The sequence below is a fragment of the Coturnix japonica genome, chromosome 6, assembly GCF_001577835.2.
Source record: "Coturnix japonica isolate 7356 chromosome 6, Coturnix japonica 2.1, whole genome shotgun sequence".
Lineage (NCBI taxonomy): Eukaryota > Metazoa > Chordata > Aves > Galliformes > Phasianidae > Coturnix > Coturnix japonica.
Genome location: NC_029521.1, coordinates 23,274,024 through 23,293,033, shown reverse-complemented (window position 1 = coordinate 23,293,033; position 19,010 = coordinate 23,274,024). Strand labels below are relative to the sequence as shown.

The window sequence follows — 19,010 nt, the reverse complement described above, 5'->3', positions numbered from 1 at the left end:
AAGGAAGGAGAATACGGATTGTCTCTGTTTTGAATTGCATGAAATCACTTGGCATCTAAACTGCTTGGTTTTGAACTATGAGGAAATGTAATTTGACTTTGTTTTTTAAACAAAGAACGCTGAATATCAGAGCCATTTCTGTCACAAATTAAGGAAAAAATGTATTTGCATTTCAATAAAGACCACAAAGTTCCCAGTACAGAAGATTTCTCCTCAGAGTTACCTTGTAACGCTAGGTCATCCATCCTACCATGAAGTTCAGAATTCATCCTTATAATAGTGTGAATAGATTCTCACTTATGAAAACTGCTGCTGCAGAAAGCTCTGAAACACTCAAAAATTCACATGCTGAACTGAAACCACAGAACTGGGTTTCCTCTGTTTTGTGGAAAGCTGTGCCATGCAATGGCTTTTCATATTGCCATAGAGGCAGAACCTGCTCCAGCACAACCAGATGACAATGCTGTTGGAGCTTTTCTACTTTTCCTGAGTGAAACACTGAATATTTAAGAAAATATCAGTGACAGCCACAGCTTGCAGAGAGGAATAACAAAGATGTGCTCATTCTTTGAGATGATCCTTGAGGGACCTGAAGGGTCCCAGGCTGCAGGAGGGCTCTTCCCTGGCAGCACTGCTTTGTAGCCACGTGCTCAGTCCAGGCAGACTGAAGTTCTACAGGGTCAGTAGGGAACAAGAAACTTAAAATCTTTGGAAGTTAGCTGACCCGGATGTTTTGAACTCATCTTCAAAGAAAAAACAATATATATCTGATTAAAAATCTCGATTTAAAAAGATGTTTAATTATGCTTATTTAAAAGAATAATCTTTCATTGTTGTTTATGAGAATTCAGATTTTTCTTTTGCTATCTAATATTATTTTTCCCTTCAAAATAATGGGTTTTCTAGCTATATGGGAGTTACAATTAACCAGGCACTGGAACAAGCTTCTCAGGATAGTGGTGATGGCCCCAGCCTGCTGGAGTTTAATATGTATCTACATAACAGTCCCAGATATAGCAGTTGGATTTGGGGTGGTTCTCTGTGGAGAAAGGAAATTTGGGTCACTGATCCTGGATGGTTCCATCCACCTTGGGGTATTCTATGATTCTTTGGGTTCTTTCAGAGAAGTAAAAGCCATTATGGTTTGACTGGTGCAGGGAGAAGACTGAAAGTGCACTCAGTCCATGCTCTATTTACATAAAAGCACTCAATTCTGTTCATGGTGTTTTGCAAACAGGAAGTATGGGATCTGTTTGTAATTTTGCAGTGTTTTGATTTCAGAAACTATGGAAGAAGTCAAAGACCTGATAAAGACCCCTTTTTGCTACCATATTTGGCCAAATGATGGTTGCATGTGTACTATGTGTGAATATTAGAAATTTATTTTTAGATGACAAGGGAGACTTAGGTAATTTAAAAATAGCCAGGGATAAGGACCATGCTGTCTTTTTTGGAAGACAAACTACAGCTGTTCCATGAGCAAACAAAAACAAGTCTCTCCCTCAGAAAAACTGAATTCCAGAAGAATGTCAACATGGTCATAAAAATGGACTGGATAAGAAAAATTATTCTGATTTAAGTACATGTGCCACCAAACTCGCTGACTATTCTTACTCAGCTTGGTACCAATGAGAAAAGAAAGGCATCTGGCAGCACTGTTAGCTTGTTGTAGTTCTGCGAATTTTGTTTAAGAATTTCTCCTCTGCTTGGCAGAAATAAGGTGGGAAAGTAGGAGTACAGAGAGGCACTGTAGCAAGGGCAGGTCCAGAAACTAGTAAGCCACTGTTGGGAGAACTGATTTGCACAGAAACATCTAGTGAAGAATGGGTGATGTTCTGGGGAATGAACAGCTGATGACATGAAGCATGTGTTGCTTTCTATAGAAAGGTTTTAATTTTAGCAATTGTACTTGCATTAGTCAAATAATCTATGTTTACAAAAGCAGTAGCCCAGAAAACAGAATCCGCTAGCATCCAGGGTAGCAGGTTATCTGAATGATCTAACTTTCATATAAAAATACGTGATTTTTTATAATCAGATTGTAAGTGCCTTCCAACCAGCCAGTCACTGCTGCAATACATTTAGACTAACCAGAGGGAAAGTCACTTTGATGAGAAAAAGTGGTGTTTCAAGAGACAAACTGTTTGACTTCTAAATTATTTGCAATTACAATTTTATGCTATTGTGATGTAAATGCATGGGAGGTCAAGTTGACTAATGGGAGATGGCACCTGAGTCATGGAGTCATGAACTAACGAGCAAGTAATTACATGAGATGTAATTAGCTCTTTTGGGGATATGAAAAAGGCTAGAAAATAAAGAGGGTTGGGAAGGGGCAGGGAGACTTTTTAGAGCTATTTAGCAAGAGGTTGTCTTGATCCTTGTAATTTCTGAGATCCCAGGGTTCTGAGTAAGAATCAACTTGTTTCTTGTTGGAAATGACTTTTTATTTTAGCGCTAAGGTTAATCAACTTTCTTGAAGAGGGAGAATTTCTAGGGAAACACAGTTCAGCAGTAATTTCATGTGGGTTTTTTTGGAGCAGCACAAGGCACCTTATTGAAACTAACACATTCATTAGAAACTTAGCTAAGCTATTATAAAGAATGATGATAATGCTATCAGAAAAGCAGTGCAAGAAGGAACTCAAGCCTATTGGGTTTTCATATAAATCCAAAGGACCAGGATTACTTTTTTTCACATAAAGTTAGTGCCATCAAAGCTAATTGCCTTGATACACCTCTGCACAACCAAAATAAATTCATCTCCAGTCAAACTATAAGCCTCACAGCTAGTAGAACTCTGATGTCCAAAGGAAAGATTTCTGAAGCACCAGCTGCTGCAGCATTGATGCGAAGCTTAAAGTCCATTGATGACAGAGCACACATTGCTAGCCAAACTTTTCCTTGTCTCAAACCCACAAATACTGCTTTTTAGATTGTAGAAAGCAAGTGATGATCCTTCAAAGATACAAGTAAACCACTTTGACTTCCAGACTGCAGATTCTCAAGTAGCCAGTGAAGTTGTCAGTGAATAAAACAGGTACTAATGATAAATGACCATTCTCAACCAAGTTTATTGTACTTCTTGGCTATAAAAAAGTTATTTATGCTGCTCTTAGGAAGCTTTAAGAGAGACTGTAGGTCCAGCTCAGCTGGGTAAAGAAAGCTATAGACATGAGTTCTTTGTCTCAGACAAAAGAGAAAAGCTATTTGCATTTGCCTGCATGAGAGGGAATTGATCTTCAGGTCTAACCGGTTTGTATTTTTCACAAACTATTTAATTCAGTGTGGGCATGAAATAATTTTTAATACTAAGTGATTATTTTGGTGCTAACAGCATGTCTCAGTGTCTTTTCTCTTGGGAATACTACATTTTTAATAGGTAGTCTTTTCTAGAAGCAAAATGAGTAGTAACATTTGTAGTTCCAAACAAATATGAATTTTAATTAAGAGCACAATCCCCCCATGCCTTTCTCTGACAGTCCACAAAGCTGGTTTCACTTGAAGTTGTCACGTTAATTATAAATCTGCAAAATGAACACTCACATGACAAACGAGAGGAAAATACTCATAGGGTATACGTAATTAGCACACAACTTATTATGAATTGTGATGATCTCCTTTAATTAATCAGCCTTACAGACGATGTCTGGAGATGGTCCAGCCAGGAGATATTTCAACAAATAAGAGCAAATTCCTGTGGGAACAGAGGAAGATGTGCTAAGAAAACTGAAGGCCTAGAAGAAACATTTCTTAGGCTCTAGCCTCATCTGATCAAAGCTGGAATCTTAGGGTTTTGCAGAGAGGAAAGCCATGTGCATCTTCATGGTTATGGAGAACGTGCAGTGGAGCAGCTCTCCCGGTGTACTGATTTACCTTCAGAAGAAAATGGTTGCAATACATTAGCTGTACAGCAACAGGGTGCACTTTCTTGTGAAGGAATGAAAATGAGATGCTGTAGTAAGGACTTGGGTCTTTCCTCCATAGTCCAGAGTGGGAGAAGGACCCAGAGCATGCATGTAAGGAGAGTCATGCTGCAGAAAGGGGTCTCAGGCAAAGAAGATGCTGAGGGCAAAGCTCAGCATTCACATGCCTCTGTTCACCTGAGTCTAAGTTGCTGTGATAGCCCTGAATTTTTTCCCAGTAATTGTTTACCCTTCTTGGTTTCTGCACTCTCCTTTAAAATGCAGCTGAAGTAGTGCTTCAGTGCAGGAGAAAGGGGCTGAGACAGTTGTACCCCACCACCAGAGTGCTCCCAGTGAGGCACGTATCTCCGGTAGCTCAGCTGCCACAAGGATAGACCTCCAGTCACCTTGTTGCCTCCAGCCACATCCAACCTCTTGCAACATTTGGTCTGGGCAACAGAACAACACAAGACTGACCTGAAAGATATTTCAGCTCATAATTAATTTTCTGGTATTCAGTGCACATTGCGCCTTTCCATTGGCATCCACTGTGGAGGAAATGTGGCCATACATGGTTTTAAGTTGATGTGTTCCTTTCTTTGGTTTCTGCATGCTATCAGTTAACACCGCAAGCGTCGTCAGCACTGATGGTAATATGAGATCCAGGTCATTTAGGAACAGATAAGTGATCTCAGTCTCTGCCTGTGCTTGAGAGTGCCTGTGATTAAGAGAACTGGAACTAACTTTAATTTATTAGTTTTCTCTCTCCTCCTACCACTCTCTTAAGCACCTGCCTCATAAAATTGCTTCTAGATTGATTAAACACACACAGGCCCCTCAAGCTGTAAGAATGCTACAAGATGACAAAGTAGAGTGTGGCAGTAACAGTTTATGTGTTGTCAAATAATCTTCCATCCGGGGGGCACATATACAGATGAAAGGGCTGACCATCTGTCACTAGCAAATACCCAAACATTATCCAGTGGTGCAGTAAAGCTCTCTCTGTCTCTAGTCTGCGACATTCATCAGTTATTCTCATTCCATTTATTCTGTACAATACATTTTGCATGTGTATGTTGCACTGCGATGCTGAGCCCACAGAAACCAGCCAACTTTTGCTACATCTCTCACAAAACAGATCAACATTTCTCTGTATTATGGCTTATTTACCACCACTGCTTTTTACTTGCGTGACCAACAGTGCAGTGTTTTTCCCAAGCTTTCCTGTAGAAAAGTAGACTTCTGATGACTTGTTTCTTTCACTTTGCAAAGCCATTATGACAAAATGTCCTCTTCTTTAGTGTTTTGCAAGTAAATTTGCAATCCATTACTTCATCAGTGCAGCTAAAGATACACTACAATTTGTATTCAACCTGTGTGACAAAAAAAAAAAAAAAAAAAAAGAGGAATGTGAGATGTTACAGGTTGTTGCATTCATCCTTACACCTGGAGAGACAACAATGCTGAAATGTGATTACAATTGTATTTCCTGCCATTGTCACATCAAACTGGTAAGAACTTCAAACATGTCCAGAGGACATCAGTCTGCTAAAGCTTGGCACAGCTACACCTAGCTGCTCCCACTGAAATGATGCAACTGTTTAGTCTGCATGGCACTGATGTTTAGTCTGCACAGCACTGATGTTTAGTCTGTCACAGTCACGCACCCTGCTTGCTGGAGATTTTCCTGTTACCTCCATAGTAAAGAAGTGGGGAGGACCTTATGAATCACTCCAGACTTGAGGTCATGCCTCTGTGTCTAGCTGCTGCAAAAGCACCTGATGGAGCTGTTGGACAACCAGTAAATGAATTCAATAAAGCATAAGTCAGCTTACAAAAAAATAAAAAAAATAAAAAAAAAATTATTGCTCTGCTTCTTGTCAGAGCTTTTCATGTGCTTAATGTACTTGTAGTGGAGTGATTTCTCTTTGGTGCTGCTGGGGACAAACAGCCTCTCAGGGCAGCAGAGGCTTGGCAGCAAGCACAGGCTATGAATTATGATGCTCCAGCCCTGACAGAAGGACAGCAGTCCACACAGAGCAATCAGGGACAGGCAGAAGGAGGGAGCCCTGAGGTCTTCTAGAAATACAGGTCGAGCTCCCTGTCCTTCCACTCAATGCCTTTTGCTCCTTGCTTGGGAAAGTCATGCAGCTCTCTGCACTTCAAACCACTACATTCTTACAGAACAGCCACTGAAAGTGTACAGGACACACTGGTAATGAGGCCCAACTGCCTCCACACATGTGATACTCCTCAATAGTAAATGTTGCCTCTGCAATGGGCTCACTGAATGGTGAAGGCTGGCATGAACCTCAGGTGCATCTACTCCAGCCCCAATCAGAGCAGGGTCAGCTGCAGCAGGTAGTTCATTACACTGTCCAATCAGGCTTTGAAGAGTCCCAAAGGATACCTCACAGATGGAGATTCCAGAACAACTTAGGAACCCTGCTAGCAGTGTCTTTAGGCTGGTACCTGGGCATTTCATGTGAGTAGTATATTTTTATATGTTCTTTAAGGGTATACCCATTGTTCACCACTCCTGGGGAAAAAGAAAAATAAGAAAAGAGAGAAATGATGGATTTAGTGAAGATTATAGGAAGAGGAAAGAAAGATTTGGTGAATGGATTATTTCTAAAAAGTAAACAACTCCTTAATGTTTATTAGTAATGATCCAGTTGCAGTTGGATGCAGATATTTCACTGTCTTGACTTTTCCTTGTCATTTTTCCAACTTTTAAAAAAGTGGGAAAAAAAGCAGAATGCGTAACAGAAAGTTACTGCATAATCTTGAACTTCAAATATTTTAGCAAGCTTTGAAAAGCCAAACTTGCAATGCAATTCAGTGCTTCTAATGTTTGAAAAAGTACAAAGGCTTTGAGAAGCTATAGAGCAACACAACAAGAAAATATGCAGGGGCAGAGGAGGAGAAATAGAAAAATCATAGGAAAAGTGATTTGCTCAATTTCCTAATGATCTAAAATGATTTCCTATGTAACATTTTGAACAAGCCAAACAATCTCTTCCACTGGAGGATGAAAAATTATGTCCACAGTGCCTGCTTCCCTGCAAAACCCTTAAGACAGACCAGTGTACAAATTCTATTTTTAACATCGGCACCAGGCAATGGAGTTTTCTTTCCACATAATGATGGTAGGAAAAGGTGAGAAAAGTCATCTTAGTTTCTGGGACAATGGAGGCAAATAAGGTCTTCAAGTCCCATGCAATATTTATTGACCATATCCAAGAGATAATTATGCAGTGAGCATGGTGGGTAGTGTCATCTGAACCACAGCCAAAGTGATGACAAAATAAATAAAGGTGAAAGGTTACAAAGACAGAACAAGACTTACCGTCTCATTCCCTCCTTGAATGAGGTATTTTTGAGGGAGCAGGCAGTAAAGTTAATTAACTGCACTTGAGATAGATGGGCTTTGTGGTGCAGTTTTCCAGTTGTCAGGAGAAGTCACCCTGCTCTGCGTATTTTTTTCAACTAATTGCAATTAGGAAGCAAGTGATCCTTCTCATCAATTGATTAGGCTTCTTTAATGTCAAGGGTATGAAGGCTACCTGACTTTTCTTGTTTATTCCCCTGTGCTTTGCTCATAGTTATCCACCATCTACCAGTTATTTGTGGCCACTGAGTTATGCTCCCATCCTTCCAGTCAGCAACAAAATCTCCTTAGGCTTTGCCACGTGCCAGGAAACAATTAGCAAGTTGTTGTCCAGTACTAGTAAAGTACTAGCAAAGCTGGAAGCAGTGGTTAGTGAGATTATCCTGTCTTGTGGGCTGTGTAGGGCTGTCTGAATTGCTTACATCCATGTCCCCAGTCACAAGAGGCCAAAGCAAAGCTGAGTAGTTCAGAAGAGTGCACTGAACTTAATATTTTAAATGTATTTAGGCTTTGGGAAATGCAAAATTTAGTCTCCTCAAGAGTATAGAAGTAGGCACGTTCCCGTACAACAAATGACTTGTGTGGACTCAAAGCAAAGAAGAGGCAACCTGAGCAGTGTTGTGAACCCCTGTACTGACCAAAGAGGTTTTTGAGTAGCCACTGGAAGCAATAGTGAAGAGGATTCACAGTGAGGGAGCTGACACCATAACAGCATGTGTTCTCTGTTCCGCTGGGTGCATTTTTGTCCGTTAAAGATGAAAACAGTTTATAGATTGAGCTGAAAATTCCTTTGCAACATTAATAACTCAATTACAAGCTGATAATCTAAAAGCATATCCCACTGCTAGCATCAAGTATTGTACTGAACAAGCTGTCCTTTTGTGTCTTCTGGGGAAAACTGAGGGGGATGTTTCCACATATTGCTCTTTATGACTATAAGTAGACACATAAAGCCAGCTTTGATAAAAAGCTTTATTGTATGCCCTAAAACAGATTGTCACCACAACTGTAAATACCAGAACGTGGTATAAATCATTTTATTGTACCAGAAGCACTGTACTTAAAAGAGTAAGAGGTGCTTATCTCCAGATGCTCTAAAACATTCTGTGAAACCTTATCTCTGGAACTTATTATTTTAGACAGGTTTCATCTTCACTGAAGTGGCCACTTGCTAATGATCTTCCAAAAAATTTAAATTCTTAGTTAGGAATTAAATGAGGAAAAGATATTTTTCTCATTTGTTACACGCAGTCATTGTGTTCCCCCACTTCATATTATTCACACACGCAAAGTCATCACGTCTGGTCTGTCTATATATACTTACGATCTTAAGTATATAGTAAATGAGTAAGGTATTTTTTAATCCTTTCTTTCAGGAGTCTACGCCTTCTGACACAAATTCTTCAAATTCTCATGATTCCCAGCTCACGTCTGGAGATCTCAATACAAAGCAGCAGGTAACTGTAAAACCAAGCACTGTCATACCCAATACAAGTATCTATGTAATCTGTTGCACGCTTCACACTTCAGTTCTTAGCACAGAAATTAGATGATCCCTTTCCATTCAGATAGTCCACAAGCTCTACAGCGTGTTCCACAGATTGTCAAATCCGTGTCATTTCAACACTTCCCATTTAAGGAGAAAATGCCTTTGCTCATTTTGAGACTTAAAGCAGAGTATTTTCAAGGGATATAGAAAGCATTAATGATGAACTAGGTGAGGCATGAGAACTGGGTTCTGTCTTTCAGAACAAATGTTCTGTCTTTATTCCTGTTCTGTTCCTCAGCCAGTCTATTCACCACTCTGCTATTGAATGTCTCAGCCCAGAAACTCTCATCTACTGTAGCAAATGAGCCAATAAATCTAATATGTCATAATCTTAAAGCCAAGCAAAAAAACATGGGGCTGAATCTTCCACCAGAGTAAATCTGCACAGCAAGAGAATATGCTCTGCACAGTTTTGATTAATATTAGGTAAGGATATGACCAAACTAGCGCAGATCTTACCACTAAAGCTTTATTGTGCAATTCATATAGGTTTATTTGTGCGTGCTGACAGCTTGGGAGCTCTGATCATAATGCATATAAAAACTGAGACCTCTTCAAAATGATGCTTTCTTTTCTCTGTGAAAGTCATATTGCTGTTTGTGTGCCTCTTCAGCTGTCATGTTTACTTCCTTTGGAGACACATTTAAGAACAAACTTCAGGGATTTTCCATGGCTGCAAGAACCTACTGCGTCAGCCTGGACCATAATTCAGTTAACTGCCAAGAGGAAGTTGTATATGAATGAATATATGTTTTGGGAAGTAATTTTCTTGCCTTGAGTAAAGGGGGAAATAAAATATTCTTGATACAGGTAGATCTACCCACCATATCCCTCCCGAATGTCTTTGTCCTAGTCATATGGGACGAGTGTCCCAAGTCATCAGTTTAATAGAATGATAGAATCATTTGAGTTGCAAGGTCATCTAGTCTAGCTCCCCTGCAGTGAGCAGCTAGATTCTGCTTTTCCACCTGAGGGTGGGAGAAACACAACACAAGCTATCACAGCAAGACAGATGACTTCACAGACTCTTTATCTCTACCTATGATCAAACTCTGATTGGAATAGACAAGAGAATGTTAAAAATATTGTCATAAATTCTTGGGGAAGGGAGGAATTGATTTCTTCAGATTTCCATCTCTGAGTGAAGTCTATACCACGATCCTGTCTTTCACCCTGTGATTTGCCTTCTAGAATTTCTTTACATCCTGGAGATGCATTGTCAGCACATCCAAAAATGCTACCGTTTTCTCTACGAGTCTTTGCTGTAGTTGCTTCTTGCCTTTGTGCCAGCTACCGTATGCAATCAGGCTGCATTGAGGATGAAAGGTATTTTTAAAAAGGGAGAACCTAAAACTCTATTGAAACTCTGTACTAATCTCCACAGTTGCGTTACAGCTGTGCAATAATTTCTTAGACTCATTATAACTGAAGCATTTGATGACCATATTATGCAGTCCAGCAGTTGCCAATGTTGAGTCTTCATTCACTTGTAAATGATACATCATCTTCATTTCCACATGCATAAGAAAATGATTCTATTAATATGATTACACTTCTGATGTTTCCTAACCAAGGCAGCTTGTCACAGCATCTGCAAACCCCAGAGAAAAAAAACAAACCCAATTTTCCCTTCATTGTCACCCATTTTAATTCCATTGTTTGTGTTCTAACTTTTAGGGAGGAGAGCTGTGTGGAGGAGGAGATGAGAAGATGACTGTGGTAGCACCTGTATCCCATCAGATCAAGAGCAAATGTGGTTGACAGCAGAAACCTAATGAGGGAACAGAGAGGAAAAGCTCAAGGACATCTTTCCTCTGGTATTTTGCGTCAGTTTCCAGTAGAAACACAGATTTTCTGTGTTAGAAAAAGCATATGTTCAGTAGAGGTAAGCAACTGTATTTAAAACTTTGTTCCACTGAATGTCCCATTTATTTAGAGCCCAGGCCTTTTGGTTTTGTTTTCTTGGGAAAAAAAAAAAAAACACAACATAGCATTTTTCACCAGTCAAAGAGAGTAATACCTTTGATATTGATAGTATATCTGTGAATGTCCTTTTGTTTTTGTTTGTTAGCGCTATTGCTTCCTCTTTGAGATAAAGGGACATAATGAAGGTTCTCCAGAATCTTTCTTTCATCAGTTTTTGTTTTCTTTTTTATCCTAATACTTCATACTACTTCTTTTGTCAACAATCAGGCTGACCATCTGTAATTTGTTCTCTTTACCATTTCTGTGAATGATCTGGATGCAGGACTTGAAGTCATACCAAGTCTGCAGGTATTAAATTAGGAGGAGCTGCCTACTCCCTGAAGGGTGGTGAGGTCTTGAAGAGAGATCTTGACTGACTAGAGCAATTAGCAGTCAAATGATGTGTAACAAGAGCAAGTGCTGGATTCTGCGCTTGGGACAGGGCAACCTTGGCTGTGTGTACTGACTGGGGTACGAGAGTCTGGAGAGCAGCCCCAGAGAAAGGGATTTAGGGGTTCTGGTTGATGGTAAATTGAACATCAGTAAGCAGTGTGCCAAAAGGGCTTTTGTGAAGGTTCTGAAGGATAAGACGTGACGAGTAGCTGAGACTACTTGGTTTGTTCAGCCTAAAGAAGAGGAGACTGGGAGGACGTTTCAGTGCTTGAGTGAATAGGGATGGCTGTTAGAACTGGGAATATGTAAAAAGTTTCTTGGAAAAGGACATGTTTCCAACATCCCTTCTGCCTTTGAAACTGCATGGTATATTTTGAGCAGCATGTTGAGATGTCCTTGAAATGTCAAACCTACCAGAAACTGGAAACTGTTTAGAAATCATCCTTAATAGCAAATAACTAAACAGAAACTTGATTCCTCTTATTCAGCTCTATGCAATGAGGAAGTGGGCAAGCAAATAATAGCATTTCATAGGACTAGAGCAGAAGTCCCAAGGACCACAAACACTACTACAGTGTTGCGTGTTGCTGTGTAAGGTCCTTTTACACTGCAGCCTCTGTTATCCTGTACCTTGGGAGGCTTCAGGCACTGAGGGTGTATAGTGTTACTCTGCTTTAGTCATAGTTTTGCTCTGAGGCAATCATTTTATTTTCCTGATTTGTCTGCAAAGAAGAGAAGGGCAAAAATGTCAATACTACTTTGTTTCAGAACTGCTCTCTTGCCTGTCCTTTACACTCCCTGCTCTCTGTTGATATTTTTCCCTCAACATCTCATTTGACTGCTTATTCCCTGAAGCTAAAATGCAAACCAGGCTCTTGTTCACCTCTCAACCTTCTTGGTATTTCTCTCTTTTTGTACAAATCTGTATCAACATTAAATGTTCTATCTTCATATTCCTTTGTGACTACCTCAGTGCCTCTCAACCTCTCTACTGTTGAATTCCACAAATGGCTGCTCTACCTTCACCTTTATTCTTCTATTTCTCTCTCTCAAAAACTCACTGTTCTCTTTTCCTTTCCTACTCACTATTGTAATTGTTCTGTTTTTTTTTTCCATTTGGTCATTTGTGCCAGTATCAACAAATCTGCCAAGAAGCAACACCTGCTTTCTTCCCTGTGCCCTTTATAAAACCTATACAAACCACAGAGAACTGAGTCAGAAATACCTGAAAACCTCACAAACCACTAAGTAGGAAGATTTAAACAGGCAGTAATAGCTGGAGTTTTAAAATATTCATTGACTTGTTCATTATGAGGATGGAGTCATGAGGGCTCTAAGTGGCAAAAGCCAAACAGTAGATGGTAAAGTTGGAGAATGATTTATCAGGCTGTAAGTGATATCTGACTTTCTTTCTCTACCAGGAATCAGATACCAGCTCTATATTAGCTATCTAACACTGATCTGCACCATGTTTATTCCTGCCTCCATGTTCTGCCCCTGAGCCACATGCACAGAATCACAGCTGAAACTATCTGAGAAACACTTTTTGCAGCTGAAAGCTGCATTTGAAACTTCCTTATGCAAAAACATGTTGCTTAGGATGGACCAAGACAGCCGAAATCCTACTATAGTTCGTAAGCTTAAGTCTTGAAGGAGGCACTGCTGAGAAGAAAGAAACTCGAACAATTGCACAATATTTTCATGTGGAATTGTAATCCAAAAAAAGTTTGGATGAACACTGGTCAAAAGTTTGTTGTATCTAACAGGTAATTGCTGAAGCCACTGAATGGGTGTTGTGGTTACATTGACTTCATTCTTACAGTTTAATTTTTTTTATTATATGCTCAGAGTTTCAATCTGAGTCTGTCTTCCATAAAGTCTCGAGGGACTTGGACCTCTAGAGACCTTAAATACAGGCAGCATAACTCCCCAAAGATTTCCACACACACAAAAGAACATTGTCTTAAATCAGCAAGGACTTTTTCCCTTAGAGAAGGCAGCAGTGGTAAAATCAATGTTAATCCTGCTTTGCTCCACTCCATTCTCAGGAGAGAAGTCCCACTGAGTTATAGTATGAAGACAGTCTTCATACTATAGACAATAGTATATCTATAGACAATAGATATTAAGACAAGACTATCTTATCTTAATGTCTGCCAGGAAACTGTGAAAACAAAACTACCTTTCTTTTCTAGCTAGGAAAAAATGAGTTAATAATTGCCAGAAACTTAATGGAGGCTATTCCACTTGGCATATTAAATAAGAGGCATCCTAACCATCTAACCATCTTAGAGTTCCTTGCTTTACTACTCTGTCAGAGGGTCTGCTGGTCCCTGGCCAAATGCTGCTCAGCACTGCCCTGTAGGTAGCAGGTCTGTATTGGTGGAAGATGTACCTATGTAACAAGGTCACTTTCAATATACACAGAGCTCCAATACTACAAATATTTTTTCACTGGGCAAAAGCTGAGATTGACTCAGCTGGAAGTTTTATTGTTGGGATCATTATGGTTGCACATTACCAAGCCAGGTAAATCCCTGGTAAAATTAACACAGAAGAGAGAGATGTTTCCTGCTGTGCCATGTTTTCTGTATATTTGGTGTCAAATGGAAATGAGTTGTCTTGCTCTTCTCTTAATTGAATGCCAGCATTCCACAACAGATGCTGCAAACCTGTGTATTGACTATTTTCTCCTCCATAAACTGGCAATAGAGCTCCGAGGGATGCTGGACAGCCCCAGGAGTTAAATGGGCCTTCTGAGGTGATTTTTCAGAGACTATCTTCTCCATTTCACTGCAGCCAAACAGTGAAGTTGCTCCAAGACACTACCTGGTAAGAAAGAGACATTGTTTTATTAGAAGCAAAAAAAAAAATATAGCTCTCCTCCTGCAATGTTCTCTCCAGTCTCTTGCCCAGCTGCTAGTAATAAGCTCTGCAAAGCAAGTACTGGGGCTTGAAGGGGAAATGACAAGAAGGGGAAAGAAAGGAATGGAGCCTTTAAGGGTTACTTGCCCCCAGAGTGATTTGTATTTGTTTTCTGTGCTGGGAACAAGTAAATTTAGCAAATACATTGTAACCCCAGTGTCAATTTTCTGTAGAGATTAAAGCCAGTTTTGTTTTTTTCAACTTCATAGTGATAGAAAGATGCATTCACTACTCTCTTCTCTTCGTGAGAGTGGATTTTTAGGTGTTGTTTATTTGTTTGGTTTTGGTGGTGTTTTTTTTGTTTCTCTTGTTTGTTTGGATGATCTGTAATTTCTAACAATTCCCTGAATAACTCATAATTATTGTAGAATCCCAGTTTCCCATTTCACGAGTGGTATACAACACAGCTGGACACATGAGGATCAGCACGTTGACCAGCACACTGATACTGCTATTGAGACTTCAGTCTCAGCAGCTCTCGGTAGCCTTAGTTAATATACAACACCATGCGGTCCTGCAGCTCTCAGTCTCTGTAGCAAACAGAGGTGCCTCAGCCCTGGGCTCCATCACAGCATTCAGGTGGGGTTCACAGCCCTGTGTCACCTCTCCTTGTAGCTAACCACCTTCTGCCTTGAGTCTGTAGCATGCCAGCCCTCTGAGCAAACTCGGAGCCATCAGCACCAGAACACCTCATCCTGGAGGGTCTCCAGCTCTATGCAGCCTGCAGCTCCCACCCCAGCAGAGCCAAGGTCCTCAGTGCCAGTGCCAAGGACACAGCAGCACAACAGCACCTTGGAGGTGGTTCATCCAAGCAGGCAAAGCACACTGAGCACAGGGGAAACCAGAAGGTAAATGCTCTAATTCTGTCCCCTCTTCCCCTTCATAGCCTGCTTGTCTTTCAGGATGTTGCATTATAAAAGCAAATTCCTGGAAGTCAGCATGAAATACATCACCTTTATGGTGTACGTGATCACTAGCACAAGCCCAGCGCTGGCTGTTGTAACAGAAATTTTCTCAGACAGAGCTCCTGGTCTGTTTTTTGCTCTACTTTTCTTCCAAGGTACAACAGCCTCGTGTATTAGGTTATAATTGTCCCCCACAAGAACACCACTGCTTCCTGCTCCAGATCTGTTCTTTCTGAGCTCATTTTTTTCCTCCCTTAAGTTGCAAATGATGACCACTGAGCTCTGAGAAGATAAACGTAATGGACTGCTGTTAGGCTTCATTCTAGAGATAAACAAAACGTGGAGAATTTGCCAAAAGCAACAACCTTGAATTGGCTGAATTGGCCACACTACCTAAGAGTCATTTTCAGGAAAGTCTGTCCTTCAGGGCCTGGCTGAGTTCACATGCTGCAATTCATAGAACTGGTGTCATTAAGGGAAAGCATTCCTGCTCTGCCTGCACTCAGGAGTGAGCAGCAGATTGCTGTCCTCACAAGGCTCCCAGGGGGATAGGCTTCAAGCCACTACTTCAGGTCATTTATCAGACTTCTGCTCTGAGATAAGATGACAGAGTGATAAGGATCATGCTGTTATTTCTTGCTCCTCCTGGATCACTGGAATCATTTCTCTCCTGTACCTACATTTCCTGTACCTATTTCCAAAATCTGTTGTAGTTGCTATAGGACACTAACAATAACACGAACTTAATTTGTTTAAAGAAAAAATAAATTCCAGTAATACTCCAGAAATACTGTATAAAGATTTCTCTCGTAGCTTTTATAGCTTCTATTTAACTCTAGGTTTCAGAGTGTTCATTTATAATTCACAAATGTCTCTTATCTGATTAATTTAGCTCCACCAAGCAAAACTGCAATTTCAGAGGACACAAACAAAAGTACAGAGATGGAATTTTTAAAGCTCCTTTCCTCTCTCTTTATCAGAATTCATACTTTTAAAATGATGTAAGGAGTTGGTTTTCAGGGTTTTTTTTTTCTTTTTCTTTTTTTGTTTGTTGTAGGACTTAGTCGTGATTTTGTAAAACTCCAAATTCAGGAAAGAATTCAGGTTAGATCTTTGACGACGTATGGCATGATAGAAAACAAGCACTCACTGAAGCTCAGTCTTCTGCCAAAATGCTGCCGCATGACAAATGCACCATCTTCCAAACATCATTAATCTCGCTTATATAAAAATATTCTATAACACTTCTTTACAGGCTCAGACACTCACTTCAGTGTTATTTTGTGGGAGAACATTTAGAAACTGCAAGGAAGCCATAAAAGAATGCAACCAGGAGCCAGCTTCTGAAAGCCAGAAAAATTACTAGATTGTTTTCAAGACTAGAAAGCTTCTAAAGTGATGGAGAAAAAGTGGCCAAGAGAAAAGTGCTCCTGGGGCAAAAAGGAAAAGGATGAGAAAATAGGGGCCCCTTTGCCTATCATCTGCTCAGTCTTCTTGGTCTCCTGGAGAGCTGTCACTTGAATGAGGCCGATGGAGAGACTGGCATCCGTTGCCGTTGCAGAGCTCGGGTAAGGATGGCCATCCAGTAAGCCCAGCTGCTGTTCTCCTGCTGCTGAGGTTGGTGGGATCACACCCCATAGCTGAAAGATGTATAAACCAATATATTTTACCTCCTATTTGCTGTGGAAATTTGCCTGCCACAAGTTTGCTGAAGGCAGTAACTCACTGAGCCACAGACTCAGTCACGCGTTTAATTCTGAAGAGTGGTGGGATTTGATCTCAGTCCATATGAAGACATTAAACAACACCCACTGGCAAACCCATCATCTGCAACCTGGAACAGGTCCTGCACAGCAGCTTCCTCCTCATGCGTGGAAGTGATTCCTCCCATCCAGCACATGCTTGGAGGCACATCTGAAGTATGACGTACGGTTTCCATGATAACAGCCCTGTCTCTGAAAGAAAGCTACTTTGGAACAGGTGTCTCTGAGATAATTGTGCAGAGATGGTGACCCTAAGCTGTGCCTCAGCAAAATACAAATGATGGAGCACAGTCCTGATCAGACCTCATCTTGCAAACATATGACTTTGAGCAGCTTTGCAAATGATTTGGCTATCCTGAGCCAAATCTTTTAATGTCATGAGGAGATCAGCCACACACTCACTCACGCTACACCTCCAGGTACATGACTTCAAGAACTTCATCTTCCAGATTAAAAAAAAAGGGGGGTCTGCTCTGAATCAGACACTCTTCTCTACATCACTGCTAATAGTGGATTGCTCATTTCATCTACCTCTGATTTCCCCACTACTGATAGCAATAGATCCCAGAAAATTAGGTGTGATTTAGGCAGTCAACCAGCTCTAGAAATTGCAGGTCTTCAACTGCTTCAGCTGCCGAGCCTTTTGGAACAGCTCAAGCTGTAAATAAGTGCTCAATGTTTTTGCATTTTTTATGATATGCTGATGCAGTTTTTCTGTGCCCTCGCTAATTTGCCAATAAAACATGGCACACAGAATTCATGTGTTGTGCTGGGGACAAACTGTTTAGAAGACAGTATCAGAAAACTACAGATTAAAATGTTTCCAGGTGGAAAAAGCATAAGAATTGGAAGCAAGATGACTTTATAATCTGTTGTCCTGAGCGGCTCTTCTGATAAAAAAAAATAAGGTTTGCTTTTATCGGTGCCAAAGCCATTTAAAGGAAAACTGTTCATTACTTCATAATCTCATGTTTAAGGGAAATTTGCATATTTCAGGAGGAAACTTGACTCTCCATAAATTCAGATTGTTAGATTGGGGCTTCAACAACAGAACAGCAAATTGGTCATTGCTTTTGGTACAACACCATCTGTTAGTATGGATTCTTTTTAAAAACAGCTTGCCCTGTATTTCACCCTGCATCTCTTCTTCTTTAGAGCTGCTCACCTTCAGTCCAAAGATTTCATAGCACTGAATGCACACTACTCAAGCTTCCCCATTAGCAACCATTAGCAATTCTCAAGAAAGAATGCAGCAGGCATATGAGGAGCAGTTAACCCACCCAAGTCTGCCCTGCCTGACCTTTAGAGCTCCTCCCAGTTGTTCATCTCATCCCAAGCTTCATCTTTTCTTCTTTGTCCCAGTACTAAATGCCATTCTTGCTTGGCAATGGAAGTGCATGGCCAATACTTCTCTTACCCCATTCCAGTGAACAAATTTTGCTTGCAGATATAACTAATGAAAAACTTTTAATGTTTATATTTTTTTTCTTTTCCCAAACACGATATAATGTAACTGCATTTAGACAGCTGCTGTTTGTTCTGGTTGGATATTTCCCAGCAACCCCATGTTGGATCCCTAAGTGCCTCAGAGCAGGCATTAATACTCTCCCACTTCTTCGACAAACAGCAGTCACAAGTCATTGAACAAATCTTCCTGGACAGTTGACCAAACTGAGGGAACAGAAAACAACTCATTCCTCATCCACAGAGTCAAGAACTTTTCCCGAAAGGGTTTTGATTTTGGCTTTTAAAATGTAACAAGAGATCTTTGTTTTTACTTTTTCGAGGACAAGGATATTCACTCTAACAAAAATAGAGAGGAAAGTAGAACACGAAGGACACAGCTGATGTCCTTAAGAAGTCAAAAGTCATATCAAAATGTATGGCTATCTTTGTTCTTGATTAATGCCGCATGAAACGTGGCTCCATAGCTATGAGCTCTGGGCAAAAGCTGAAAACTTTCTCGAGGTGTTGCCAGCTGTTTTGTTAAAGCCAGAAAGAGTGTTTTTCACAGAGGAGGCTGCAGTATGTTTGCTAGTCACACGAGTGCTTACAATTCAGCAGCATCTATTTATGCTGCCTTGTGACTAACTGTGTGCCATGTACCTTGCAGGGACCAGGCAGCAGCTTTATGCCATCATCTCTCTGGTAAATCACAATGATCAGAACTGAAAAGACCTTTTCCTACTGTTTCTTTCTTTAAATGTTGTGTTG

At 40.4% G+C, this 19,010-nt stretch overlaps 2 long non-coding RNA genes across 13 annotated transcripts in view; one reads left to right on the top strand and one right to left on the bottom strand.

The window, feature by feature from the left end:
- Positions 1–6,334: 6,334 nt before the first annotated feature.
- On the top strand, positions 6,335–17,453 carry LOC107316156. 5 transcript variants are annotated; one of them, XR_004307762.1, is made up of 7 exons: positions 6,335–6,390; positions 8,673–8,753; positions 10,523–10,730; positions 12,625–14,035; positions 14,744–14,976; positions 16,091–16,137; positions 16,289–17,453. It is a non-coding gene; the product is annotated as an uncharacterized LOC107316156 (long non-coding RNA). The 5 variants fall into 5 exon arrangements; XR_001556195.2 differs by having other exon boundaries at positions 13,916–14,035; positions 16,091–17,453; XR_004307761.1 differs by having other exon boundaries at positions 14,772–14,976; positions 16,091–17,453.
- Positions 12,290–19,010, bottom strand: part of LOC107316155 — a 68,211-nt gene continuing 61,490 nt past the window's right edge. For all 8 annotated transcript variants that reach the window (XR_004307757.1, XR_004307750.1, XR_004307752.1 and 5 more), the window contains one exon: positions 12,290–14,032. This is a non-coding gene — a long non-coding RNA (uncharacterized LOC107316155). The remainder of the gene's footprint in view (positions 14,033–19,010) is intronic.